Source organism: Convolutriloba macropyga, chromosome 1, assembly GCF_964194025.1.
Source record: "Convolutriloba macropyga chromosome 1, txConMacr16.3, whole genome shotgun sequence".
In the NCBI taxonomy this organism is placed as follows: Eukaryota; Metazoa; Xenacoelomorpha; order Acoela; family Convolutidae; genus Convolutriloba; species Convolutriloba macropyga.
The window spans coordinates 79,022,584-79,035,751 of NC_134468.1; positions in this window are offsets into that span (position 1 = coordinate 79,022,584).

A 13,168-nucleotide genomic window follows, 5' to 3' on the forward strand; every position below is an offset into this window, starting at 1 on the left:
AGATTAATCTTTTCTTCCAAACGGCTGGCCTTTTCGTCATCAATTTTTAAAGCTCCTTTTGTTAACACACGTGCGTTCCGGTGTGCTTATACACAATGCATAACGCGTATAAAGCGTGGACTGATAAAATTATATTTGTTTAACTGAGAAGTGCGTTATAGACCATAAAATCTGAAAAGCGTCATGCTGGTTTAAGTTAAGCTCGAAAGATAAAAAAAAATCATCGAAAAGCACTTTAAGCTTCAGAAGGGTTCAGAAAGTTTTCACGGTTCAAAAATTGTTGCTCCCAATTAATGATAATGAGTTCGTGTAAGGTCAATTTTTAACACACAAGTAAACAATTATAAGCTTTGACTATATATGGAAAGATCAGTTTTCGTGATGGAAGTGTTTTAGTAGAGCAAATCAGTATGGAAAAATAAAGAAGCAAAGTTTTCACATTGGAGATCTTTTAGTACTTCCCCTAGTTGAGAACGTATTTTTATCTTGTAGGAATCTGGCATATTCTGGCAGATTCCTACAAGACGATGCTTCGTCCTCCAAAAATTTCTGCCAGATTCCTACAAGATACCCAACTTCTTTCAGATTCTTACAAGATAGTCATTTTTTGGCAGATTCTTACAAGATACACAATTTCTCTCAGAATTTTACAAGATAGCCAATTTTTCTGCCAGATTCTTACAATATAAACAATTTAAACATTTTTCCATTATTCCCAGTTAAATGTCGCAATATTGGAATAAACATATATTTTGGGCACCGACAAAAGTAAAAAAAAATGACAAAGCATCCGAAATTTATTAATCTAAAAAATCAGAAGAGAAATCCTTCCCTTCAATCTTTGGTCTTCGTTCTTTATTTTTAAGTTATCATTTTCTTGGTTTCTTTTTTCCTTGGGCTGAAAATGTGTTGGAGATGAAAACTAACTATAACAGAGGAAAAATTCAACATGAGGCATTTAAATATGTGACTCCTGAAAAAACGATTTTTATGAGCTAATGAAACTCTTTTAGGTCTTGCAAATGGGTTACTGGACAGATTCCAGGGACAAAAAGTGGTTTCGAACATTTTAACGTTGCGAATTTAAGAAACTTTCTTTAAATTTTGCAGTTCTCAATTTTTCTTTAATTATTTGTCATAATTCTCGATTTTTTTCTCTTTATTGGCTCATAAGTTGCTTGCGTCTACGTGGTTTAATGGGTATATTGATTAGCATCAAACTTGGCCTTCAGTGTACCAGTTTCAGGATCTTTAGCAATGATTTAATTTTTTGTTTAACTTGTTTGATTATAACAGTTTTTAAACTTTGAGATTGTTTTTCTTTTTGACTGTCATTCTTCTGTAAATCTGCTGGTCATGAACAGTAGTTCTAAGTTTTCCATTCAATTCTTAGAATTGTATTTCAGGATCTGTCCTGCTATAATTTTTTATTAAATTCATTTTTTTCTATTGAGTTTGATCTTTCAAAACGGTATAAACAGGTAAAGCCCAGTAGGCATTTAGTTACACCAATGGCCCGAAGCTGATTTTAGTTGGCTTCTATGTGAGTCGAAGGTGCAGCTGCTGGGAAAGCCCTAATTTAGGGTTAAAAGGTCATTTTAGTAGTTTTTGAGACCCTAAAAATGCAAATTAAAACATTTTTTGTATTTTTTTGAGCTTCTTATGGGATTAATCTTGAATTGTTGTTTGTCAAAGTTGATAAAGATCTTTTGCAGGACAAAATTACTTTTTGTGACCCTGTTGTGATAATGTAAATTTGTATTTCAGACATAAATACAAAAACGATGCAATGTAATGCCAGGTTTTGACGTGCAAGGTAATGGTTTGCAGCATTTTAATATAAGGAATTTAATAGCACAATTTGCAGCAACATTTCATTAAAAATTGGAAAAGTTAAGGTTGTAATCATTTTCTAAGTTATCAATATTTTCGCGCCCAACTTTACTTTTTTAGGTCTGGGAGCTGTGTTACTTGAGAAATTCCAAAGACAAACAAGCGCTTATAAACTTTTCATCATAGCGAAATTTGGAAACTTTCAGCAATTTTTGTTTTTTTCAAAAGTTTTCAAAGTATCTCATTTTTCTCGGTTTTTTCTCTATCTTTGTTCGCCAATAAACCTCTTTCAATGCTTGTTATTGGGGGGGGGGCTAATGGGTATTTTAAATGAATCAAGCTTAGTTTTCAGGGTGAAAACCTTAGCAATGATTTTTAATTTATTTATTTTTTAAAATTATTTTAATATTTTTGATATTTTTTTCTCTTTGGCATTGATCTGCTGGTTCGGTACAGTAGTTCTAAGTTTTTTATTCAATTCTTTGGATTGTATTTCAGGACTTACCCTGATATGTTTTTCGATTCATTTGAAAAATGTAAACTTCACGAATATAGCCAAAGGTTTTGTTTTCTCATCTCATTTGATATAATTGAAAAAAACTTTGCACCAAATGTTAAAGTTGTCAAAATTGTCTGATTCTTAATGATCAATGCAAAATCATTTACGAATTTTTAAAATCTCGTATACGAATCCATACATGTTCCTTGTTAAATTCACCAAGAATAATCGTCTCAGGAATATCCGGTCTCAAATACATGGAATTTCTTATTATAACTAAAATATGTCAAAAGTAAATGCACACACAACTGCTGCATAGAGCAGTGGGATTAAATTTGATCGGGTTCTAAATCCCACTTGTTTTTTTTTTGTAAAAATGAAAAACTTCTATGCACAGTAGATTTCATCTAAACAGCGGGTTTTTGCCTATAAGGGTCCAAATAATGTGGCGAAATTATTGGCCGCACTACTGGAACAAAAAATTTTTCAGAAATTAAAATTTGTGTATTCCTTTATATTGTAACGGAAAGGAATCAGGGCATTGGATAAAAGATAACATACCCAGTCTGGAACGAAACTGCCGTGGAATAAAAACCCGACCGTTATTTGGTGTGAAAAAACCATGCTCGACATATACTCCGCAGGAACAGAATTCGACTCGAGTTAGGACTTTTTCCTCGACTTTCGGTAGAAAGAAAACAACTTTGCTTGACTTGGTCTACACCATAACTGATAACTTCGCCTTTGGCTCGACTTGATAATTCTTTTCGGAATTGGCTTGACATTGTTCGGAATTGGCTTTTTTTCTGTAAGATTTTTGGCACGAATTTTTCGATGACTCCGTGCTTTCAAATCGGGATAAATAGGTAAAGCCCAGAGACAGTTAGTAAAGCCCAAATTGGAGTCACCTAGTGGGATTTAGTAGTCTTCGAAGTGCCTAATATAGTTTTGCTACTGCAAAAGCCTAAGCTCAAATGGAAAAAGTCACGTTTTCTCACTTTTTCCATTTTTTGAGCCCACAATTAAGAAGCTTTCCTTAATTTTGTAAAACCTTCATTTTGTTTTGAAAAACTTTGGTTTCAAGATAAAATTAGTGACAATTTAATTGTGTTTTGCTTGAGAAAATGTTTTTTTTAATGTTAAGGTTGCAGGATACAGTAGCATTTAGAGGTCATTGTATCAAGTATAGTCGTATAATAGAAGTCAAATTGTTCAAAATGAAATCGGAAATGTAAAATTCATGATTTTTATGTAACCACGTTTTAGCTTCATAAGCATCGTTGAGTGTCTTTATTACAATTGATTTTTCTATATGCTTTTATTACAGTAAATAAATATATACCCATTGTTTTGAAAGGAAAGGCGTATTTAAATATTAAAGTTAGGATTCCCCAACTCCTACAATGGTGACCATTGTAGGATTTGGGGAATCCTAACTTAAAATTTAAATACACCTTTCCCTTTAAAGCAATGAGTATAATTTGTTTACTATGATGGAAGCATGCAGAAAAATCAACTGTAATAAAAACAATCAACAAAGCTTTTGAAGCTAAAACGTGGTTACATAAAAATCATGACTTCTACATTTCCGATTTTATTTTGAATGGTTTGACTTCTATTTTATGACTATGCTTGTTACAATAACCTCCTCCTTACAATAACCTTGTTACAATCCTACTGTATCCCACATATCCCCCCTCCTTAGTGTCGGAAATCCAAAACACAGCTAAAATAGAATATCCACAAAAACTCGCAAAATATCCAGAATACCGTAGAATATCCACAAAAAAACCCAAATTGTCCCATAGGTTTCCACATTGTTCATTAACTTGTACACATTCCCAGTAAGTTGCCCGGGTCACCCAAAATTTAAATAAGCTAGAAGAACCTAAAATAATCAAAAACATCTGAAAAAAAAGGAATTTAAACAAAAAAGGAAAACAAATAAACAGTTATAACAAACAAAGTTTTTCATTGTCAATCAATGTCTAGAAATGAGTAAAATATGCTCAATTAAGCCAGGTTTCGGTTGTAAAAGAGGATAAATGTGCTAAAGTGGACGAAATTTGCTAAAATTTTGTAAATTTTTGTACTTTTTCGTACGAAGCTCGCCTCTTCTTGTATTTGTAAATAATAGCAACTTTCAATACTGACACTTCAAAAGGGAGTCCAGGGGACAGAATAGTAATAAATAACCGAAAAAAATAACTGAAGAGAATAAAAGTTGCAAACAATCTGCAAAAGCTGCAATCATGTCAACATAAAGACAAAATTGTTCAGGTACTACCCAATTTCTCAGATTCTATACCACGTTTAAGCTTTATAAGCTTTGTTGATTGTCTTTATTACAGTTAAAAGCATGCTCACCACGGAATTTGAACAATTAAATTAAAATACACAACAATTTCCTAAATTTTAAATCAATTTTATTCCAACAAAATTCAAAGAAATTGCCCATGAGAACGTTAGCTTCAGAAGTATTAGAAAAATATGGAAATTATTTTAAATCTTTTCTCTGAATTTTTTCCGGGATTTCTTTTAATTTCCATCATATAATTCGAATTTTCGCTACGTATTCCTTTTTTTATAACATGTAACTTTTCTTTCGAAATGGGATCAGTAGAAATGTACAGCTCAGTAGGCGTCACATTTCATTAAAGTCCTTAAGTTTAAGTCTGCAGTCTATCTATGGATATGAAAACTGAACTTCGTGTTATATTATTGGGTATTTGCGTATTCGGGTATTGTGGGTCTTAAGTTGAATTTAGTGACAGTGTATTTGATTTTATGTGAGGTAGATTTTTTCGGTGTCAGTATTTAAGGTTTTCGTATTGCTAATGCAGACTAAGGAGAAAAAATTTGTGGTCGGTGTTCAAATTTTTTCAATTTTTAGAAGCCTTCTTAATCTTTTCATTGAAGCCATTGAATCTTTTATTTTAAATAGATTCTAGCAAGGAAAAATTTCACTAACATCAATATTTCTAGCAAATTCTTGAGAATATCATGCATTTTTTGTCGAACAATTATTTACCTTTTTGCCCAATTTATCTATCCGAGCCTTCAAACTAAATTGTATATTTAGACATGAAAAAGTTGGCTTAGAAAACTATTGTCAAAAATAGGACATATTAGCAACAAATTGTTCATATAAAAAATTATTCTATCTTGCTCAACTACAGACGTTCTAATTGTGGTTCAGAAGACATCGACACAAAAAAATTTTGATGAAATCTTTTTTCTGATCTTTTCTTGTTTTTATTCCAACTAGCTGTCTATATATTAAGCACGGCTTATCTTATATGAGAATTTTCTTTATCTTTTGATTTTAATTACACTGTTGTGATATTCATCAAGCGGATGATGAAACAATCTAAAAAATTAATTGCCTTTACTCACATTGTTTTTCAAAACTAATAAAACTTTGTTGTGGTTTCAATTCTGCTCGTGCTGTTCAATTAGTCTGCTGGTGTATTTTAAAGTGGTCCGGATATGATTCAAAATTTGTTTACCTTTTTGAGATCTAATTGTATGCTTAAACTCAAATTGGATAAGCGATTTATCCTCAATTTTTTTCACAATTTTTTTTCGACAAATTATTATTAATTTTTGAGCTGTGACCGTATCCGTTGTTTTTTCTGTAGTGTTATCATTCAGTTCCATTGTTGGACAATCTGATTGACCTTCTGATGACTAAAATACAAGATTTTTTTGTTGGATTGCATTGTTTTTCATCTTCGTCTCTATGTATTTGCAAAAATTTTTCGTGATTTTTCATCGTTTTTCAAATGAGTCATTAACAAAACTGTTTATTGCTTAGAGGTGTTGGTTTATGTTTATAAAAATGTATTACTTATTTTTTTGGTTATTTTAAAATTTTGGTGTACTGTCGATGCTTTTTGTTCTATCTCTGGTCTTATATTTTATTCTGAATAAATAAAGATCCGTTGATTTACTATTAACGCAAAACCAAACCTGTTTTGTGCGTACAATTGAATGTTCTTTCCTGTCGCGTATGTCATTATGGGTTGTTAAATACTTTTCGATTTTTGAGTTGCGCAACGTGTTTTTTTTGTTTTGCTCTTTGATTACGTTGGCTCATTACTGACAAGACTTATTTGATTTTTATGAATAAGTAAAAATAAGTGGAAATACTGTTTGAAGCCAATGGTTTTCTCGAATTTCTCTGAATTCAAAACGTTTAAGAGTTTTTGAATTTTGTTTTTCTTGTATCTTAGTTTAATAAATGACAGGTCGTGAATGAATCTCTTTCTTAAGTTATGCTTCTAAATTTCTATTGACAGTTTTTTATTGAAAAATTTTGAGTGGATGCTTGAGTTACTCTCCATTTTGTTGCTTTTATTAATATGCTGTCTCCTCATATAAAAAGTATCAGTCGCTGTCAACGTTTTTTCTATTTCCTTGGTAGTTTCAGCTTATATACAAAATAATGACCTAGGAAACTTTTGCGTAGGGACAAATACAGCGATTTTTTGCGTAATGTCTGCATTTGTTCTAGATTTTGTCAGTTTTAATCGTAGTGCTTTTAGTAGCAAAATTTACCTTTTTTCTAATTATTAATGGTTTGATGTTTAAGCGCAAGGTATGTTTGTAAGATAGGGAGGTCACATTTTATTAAACAATTGAATTGCACTTGATGACATTTTTTTACAGAAACGTTTTCACACCGAGACATTTTTTTACACAGAGAAACGATATGTTCTCGGTGTGAAGGCTCACAGGATATGTTTTGTGGATACTATCCTAACTATTGATGTTGGCTTGATGTTTTTCACACCACTGGTTTTTGCGAAGAAACTTTAGTTCTAAAGGTCAAAAACTGTCTGGAATTTTTTCTTGCATACGTAAGCCGAAATCCCACACGTTTGTTTCCAAAACCAAACGCTGCGGTTAACTTAAAATTTTTGCATTTCCTTTCAGCAGCCGATTCTGTTTCTCAAATGGTTTGTCCTACTAGTCTTTGGGGATGTGTTTTCAAATTTTTGATGACTTTGATTTCAGAATGTTATAAGGATTTGAAAACCTGTCTTCATTAAGTTCATTAGAGGCCCTAAACCGGCTTCAATAACTTTTTAGGTGCTAAAAATTCTCACTATGCTTGAAAGGACGCAAATCGAAAACGTCACATTTTAAACTCTTTGATCCCACGAGTTTTGAGCGCTTATTATGTTTCGCAGCTTTTCGAATTTTTATACACGAATCTGAAAAAGACGTTGGTTTTGTTTTCTGGAGATATTTTAAAGATCCCATTTTTTGGCAAAAATTGGCGTTTTGAGTATAGTTATTTTTAAAACGGACCAGCCACCTGATGTGTTTTGAGAATTTTTAATCCAATTTCGCACTTTAAAGCGCTACTGAAGATTTTGCAGGCTCACGAAATTTTTATTTGATAGATTTTTGTAACATATAATAATTATTTTGACAAAAAAGGTAAGGAACTATGAAAACTTTAAAGTAACTTTAAAGGATAACTTTATCCGATTTTAGGATTTTTTTCATTCTTGTCTCTCTTTGTCCTTTTGTATCGATAAAGATTTTCCCAGCCTCCAAACTATTTTATAATAGACTTGGACCAGATAGGAATAGTACAAATTTTAAATATTAAACGAATTAGCTATGGTTTGCTGAATTTTCTTACAAATTTAAATAAACGACACTTTTTTGCCTTCAAGTGTTCAAAAATATTTCTGTGGAGTTTGCATAAGTTTTGGTGAAAAATAGCGACTTACAGTATTAGGTTGTAGGAAATGGATACCAATAACCTTCAAAAAATCTATTTTTTTTTGTTAGTAACAAATTTTCACCTCATTTTCCATCATCAGCTTGTTTACTATATGTCATACGAGTTTTCTTCTTAGATTCAAAGTTTTCTGTTGCATACTTCGTCGAAAACTTAGGTGCCACTTGCATTGATAACAAAATTATCTAATATGTTGCTAATAAATATTTCAATTTTCGTAATCCCAAAATTATTCATGTTTTTCGATCATAATGATTATTTGGCGTGGAGGTAAGCTCGAGGATTTATTCCTGCTGAGTTTTTTATAAGTCGTGTATGATCACGCTTTTTTCGATGAATATCTGGTCTCAAAACAACCCAAATAGGTAATACCCAGCTGGCATCAGGCTGCACCGAAGGAGTCATAATTGTTTAGCATGCTATCGTTTTTATGATAAGTTTTTTGGTAGGTCCTTAATTCAAGGTAAAAATGTCAGATCTTAATTTTTTGGGCCCAAAAAAGCTGTTTTCGTTGTTTCGGTCAAATTTCTTGATTTCTCGGAACAATTGCTTTGATGGCGGCTGTCATTTTTCATATGTGTCATATGCAATCAAAAACGTATTTCGTGTTGATGTTGTTATTGTTTTTGCCGAAATAATGTTTTTTGATCTTAATGACCAATTTGTGTGGTGCTAAGCTCGACGATTTGTCCTGTTGTGTTTTTGTAAGGTGCGTGTGAGTATCTGGTCTCAGAACAACATAATCAGGTAAAACCCATTGAAAAAGTGATAGCAAGTGATAACATTCAATAAAACATTGAAAAACTCGATATTTTACGCTGTGATGTTAATCTCTTCAGCAGTGCTACTCTTTGAGGAGAATCGAATTTTCAAGCATAAAATATCAGGAAAACACTATGGAAACAGTGCTGTACAGTTTTAAATTTTTCATCTGAGAGTGATAAGCTCAACTGTTTGAAAAATGCTGATGCTAAGACGTAAACACTTTTTACGTAAACACGTATATTGGTAGAGCATAATCAAAAACAGCACTCAACGTTTAAACTATTGATTTCTTCAGTTGACTACCAAAATTAATCATTGGTAATCCGCCAACAAAGAGCAAAAATGCCCATAAAATTGTTTAAAAACGAAAAAAGTAGGAAATCAAGAAATGCAACAGAAGCTTAAAAAGTAAACTTAATTGATTTTAATGTTTTAAAATCTTTGCAATTGCGTCATTCCTAATATTGCAAGTCAAAACTTTTCCATGCCAAGTCTAACTTCATCACGTTGATCAGAAGGAATCCCACAGTTACTGATACACTCAATGAAATGAAATATTCAGTGCCTCCGCCAGTTCTTTTCTGATTAAAACATGAAAATTGTGATCATCAGGGAATGATCATTTCTTTTACAAAATAATCACCCACAGAGATATTTGAAATAAAATGACCCAATCTCTGCTCTAAAACACTTTTGCTATTGTTTTCATGATGCATGCAACTTTTATTAACTCACTTAGAAACTTCTTAGACCAGGATTCTGTTTATAGATTTCAAGAAATGACACATTGTTGTCGAAAGACGAAGGAAATAGCTTTTATTTCATAGGAAGAAAATTATTTTCATTGGATAAGGCTACTTCAATTCTTTTAGTTAACTTGACAACACATCCAGTTCCTCTAATCACATAAGTAATATTTTTCGATTTGCTCTTTATGTCGCATTTATTTTTTGCCTGAAAATATTTCTAAGTCAATGGAACACATTTGATAAAACGCGTGATGCAGTAAAATATTTAAGGGGATGAGGCATGTTTTTTTTGTACGAAGTAAACGCACGCTTGATACTTTTCGATAAAGACAAAATAACACAAGAATTTTTTTGATATCTAAACTGCCCCTATAAAGTTCCATTCTGGAAAAAATCATCCTAACAATTCAACGTTTTTCGCGGGATTGATGCTTCAACACACTTTTTCAACAAAACGTTGTAAGGTCCAGCCAAACGTCAATAAGTTATGTGGTATGATCTGAGTTCGCTGCGTCTTGTTTGCCGCTGCCTGAGAATTTGAAACTAACTTAAGCCGGGACTTGAGTCTCAGAGCATTTCAGCACTGAAGCAGCACATTTCAAGTGTAAGAAATGAATTCAGTTCTGAAATCTTGCATCTCCAGAACATTTTACGTTTCTTTTTACACAATTTTTTTTCATTATGATTATATTGAGGTCATGTAGATAGCCCAGACTAAACTTATCCTGTACAGTCCGAAAATTACTCAAACACCAAAATTTATTCTGAGCGGAATGATGTCATATTTTGTCGCTTATAACTCGTAACTACTATAGTAGTATACACACTATTTATATATAGGCTGGTTTGTAGGTAATTAGCACAAAGGCCCCTTAGCTTAGTGGTTGTACGCAATTTAAATGTTACAAGTACCTGCGCAGAAGTTCGATTCGCATATGAAGCAAACCTTGTTGGCGCGAGTTCAGCTGAGCATATTTTTTTTGTGCAGTAAATTTTACTCAAAAATCCGAACTGGCCATTGTAAATTGTGACATGAACAGAGCATGGCCATCCTACAAAACAGAATGCCTCTATATGATTCAGCTTTGATTTGCTCTGCCACCAACCTTCGGGAGGCAGTTTCTTCGCTCTGCGTGATATAAATAAGGAATGATTAGCTCTTCATGTTGTATCTCTCCATGATTGTATCCCCGTCAATTGCAACTTGGAATTTTTTAAAGTTCATCATTAATCATTAAGCTCATTATATCGATGATTGCTTGCAGTGTTTGAAATACGATCGTTTTTCCTTGTTGGAAGTAGTTTTAAAGGACTTCAGTTATGATATTATTATACTTGTTTTAAAAAAATTATATACAATGAATTGATAGTAAGAAAAATATACAATATGTGGTGGAAAAATTTGCGTATTTTAATGGCAAGGAGGGGTTAACTTGCTGAATTTTTTTCCGACAAAGTTTTAGAGCTGTTCAATGCAATTTTGGATCACATACGTGCAAACCTGTGCAATATCAGAAGTTAAAAAGCCAGAAGTTCCTATTTGTAAAGCCAGACGTTGGCTTCCATGAACCTTCAGCATGTTCAAGTTTGCAAGTTGCGTCTTTCACGTCACTTCGAAATTCTGGTTCAACATCTCGAACCGCTACATGGTTCTCGATAGACGCCAGAAGTTCTCAGTGAGTTCAAACAGAGTCAGGTAACCTACACTTCAAACTTTCTGTTACCTACTAAATCACGTTTTCTTGAATCAACTATTTTTTTCAAGTTTTGTTTCCTTGCGTCAGTACTTTCATCATTGAGACACTCAAATCAGAGGCATTTTTTTGATAATTTTAATCTTGCTTCCGCTCATTTGTTTCATCTCCAGAAGATCACAGGTCGTAAAGGCGACAGATAAAGTGAACCCCTAAAATGGAGCCCCCTCCCTTAAGTCTGGTTTACAACGGACTTTTAGCCCGACCCGCCATTTCCCCTGGTGATTTATGCCAGGGAATTAGACCATCTGGCGCTGTGGAGTGCATTAGGAAACCAAGAGGGAGTTATTGTTTGTTCAGCCGCAATAGACGAAAAGACATGCATCCAAATAAAATAAAAATAAACATCCAAAAGTCAACCAGCCTTAAATTGACGAACCCGATTGGCCTATGTCGCATTTTGCACAAAAAAACAAATTCTCCAAATTGATACTTTTCTCGTTCTCCTAAAAGTTTCAATTTTATCCTTACAGAAAAGAAATTTTTTATTAAAAAAAGAGTTTTTCATTAAATATACGTTTTGCTTCATAATTAAAAGATTTAAGAAGCTACAATATTTAAAATACTTTCTCGATTGCAATTTGAAATTTTTCCCTCTACAGCAAAGTGAAAAAGTCCAACTAGGAAAATAATCATTAAATACGTCAACTCAAAAGCACAAACAAGTAAACAAACAATTGCTAAATCGAATATCACGCGTAAATCGCCCCGATCTATTTCCATGAAGGTTGTGCTAAAGTGAATGTAACTTTACAAATTATCAGCAGTCGTTTCTACCGAAATCACATCATTCGGCAAATTAAAAAAAAACAAAGTTAGAATTAAAACCTTATACTTATAGTCCGTCGAATAGATCAATTCATCCATACTTTTCTCTCAATTACAAAAGAAAAACGGTTTCGAAACAAAGGTGTAGTTGCTAGGTTTACTTTTATTCTTTTTTTCGGTTTGTTCACGATTCGGTTTGATGAGGAGTGTGAGCAAATTGGCGCGCATCCGATTTAATTCAGTTTTCCCTGAAGGGCTGTAAGTGCAAATGGAATTTATGGATGGTCTGAATTGACTTTCGATCCACTTTTGCCTCTGTTTGCCTTAATTTCGCCCAAATTGAGCGGAAATAACTAGACATATTGTTTGCATTCATTTTATACCTGATATAGAGAGAGTATAATAGCGATAGCTTTTACTTATAATAACGTGAAGGTATAAATTACCGTTAAGTAATGTATATTTCCTCGTAGAACCACTAGCGTGACATTTCATAGCACCATATACTTCATTAAAACGATCGCACCTATTGTTTTCTTTCTTTCTTTTTATCAAAAATTTGGAGTTCATGGTACAAATTTTTGCTCAAAATTATTCATGTCATGAAATGTTATTTGATCTTAAACCATCTTTTCAAGATTGCCGTTTGAGCCTCGAATTAATTGTTTGCATCTGATAAAAATTGTCAACAAGCAGTTTAACAACAAAGTCTATCACATATATCTGTTTATTTTTTTGTAGTTTATTTTTCAATGGACAATTTTATTCAGATCACTTTCTGTAAACAAAACAAACCGTTATCTAATCACTAATCACGTCTATTTATTTTCGTTTATTTTTGTTTATTTTTGAACCGTTGTGTTGTGTGAAAAAACAGAAGTCAATTGGAGAATAAAACCCGAAAGGGGAGAAAAAGAGGAGAGAAAAACGTATAGAGAAAAGGTATTATACCCCCATATTTATACCCCCCGTATAGATTCAAAGCTTTCAGCCGTCATCGTCTTATCGGCTCCTTGTTTTTTTGAGGCTTTTCACTTCATTA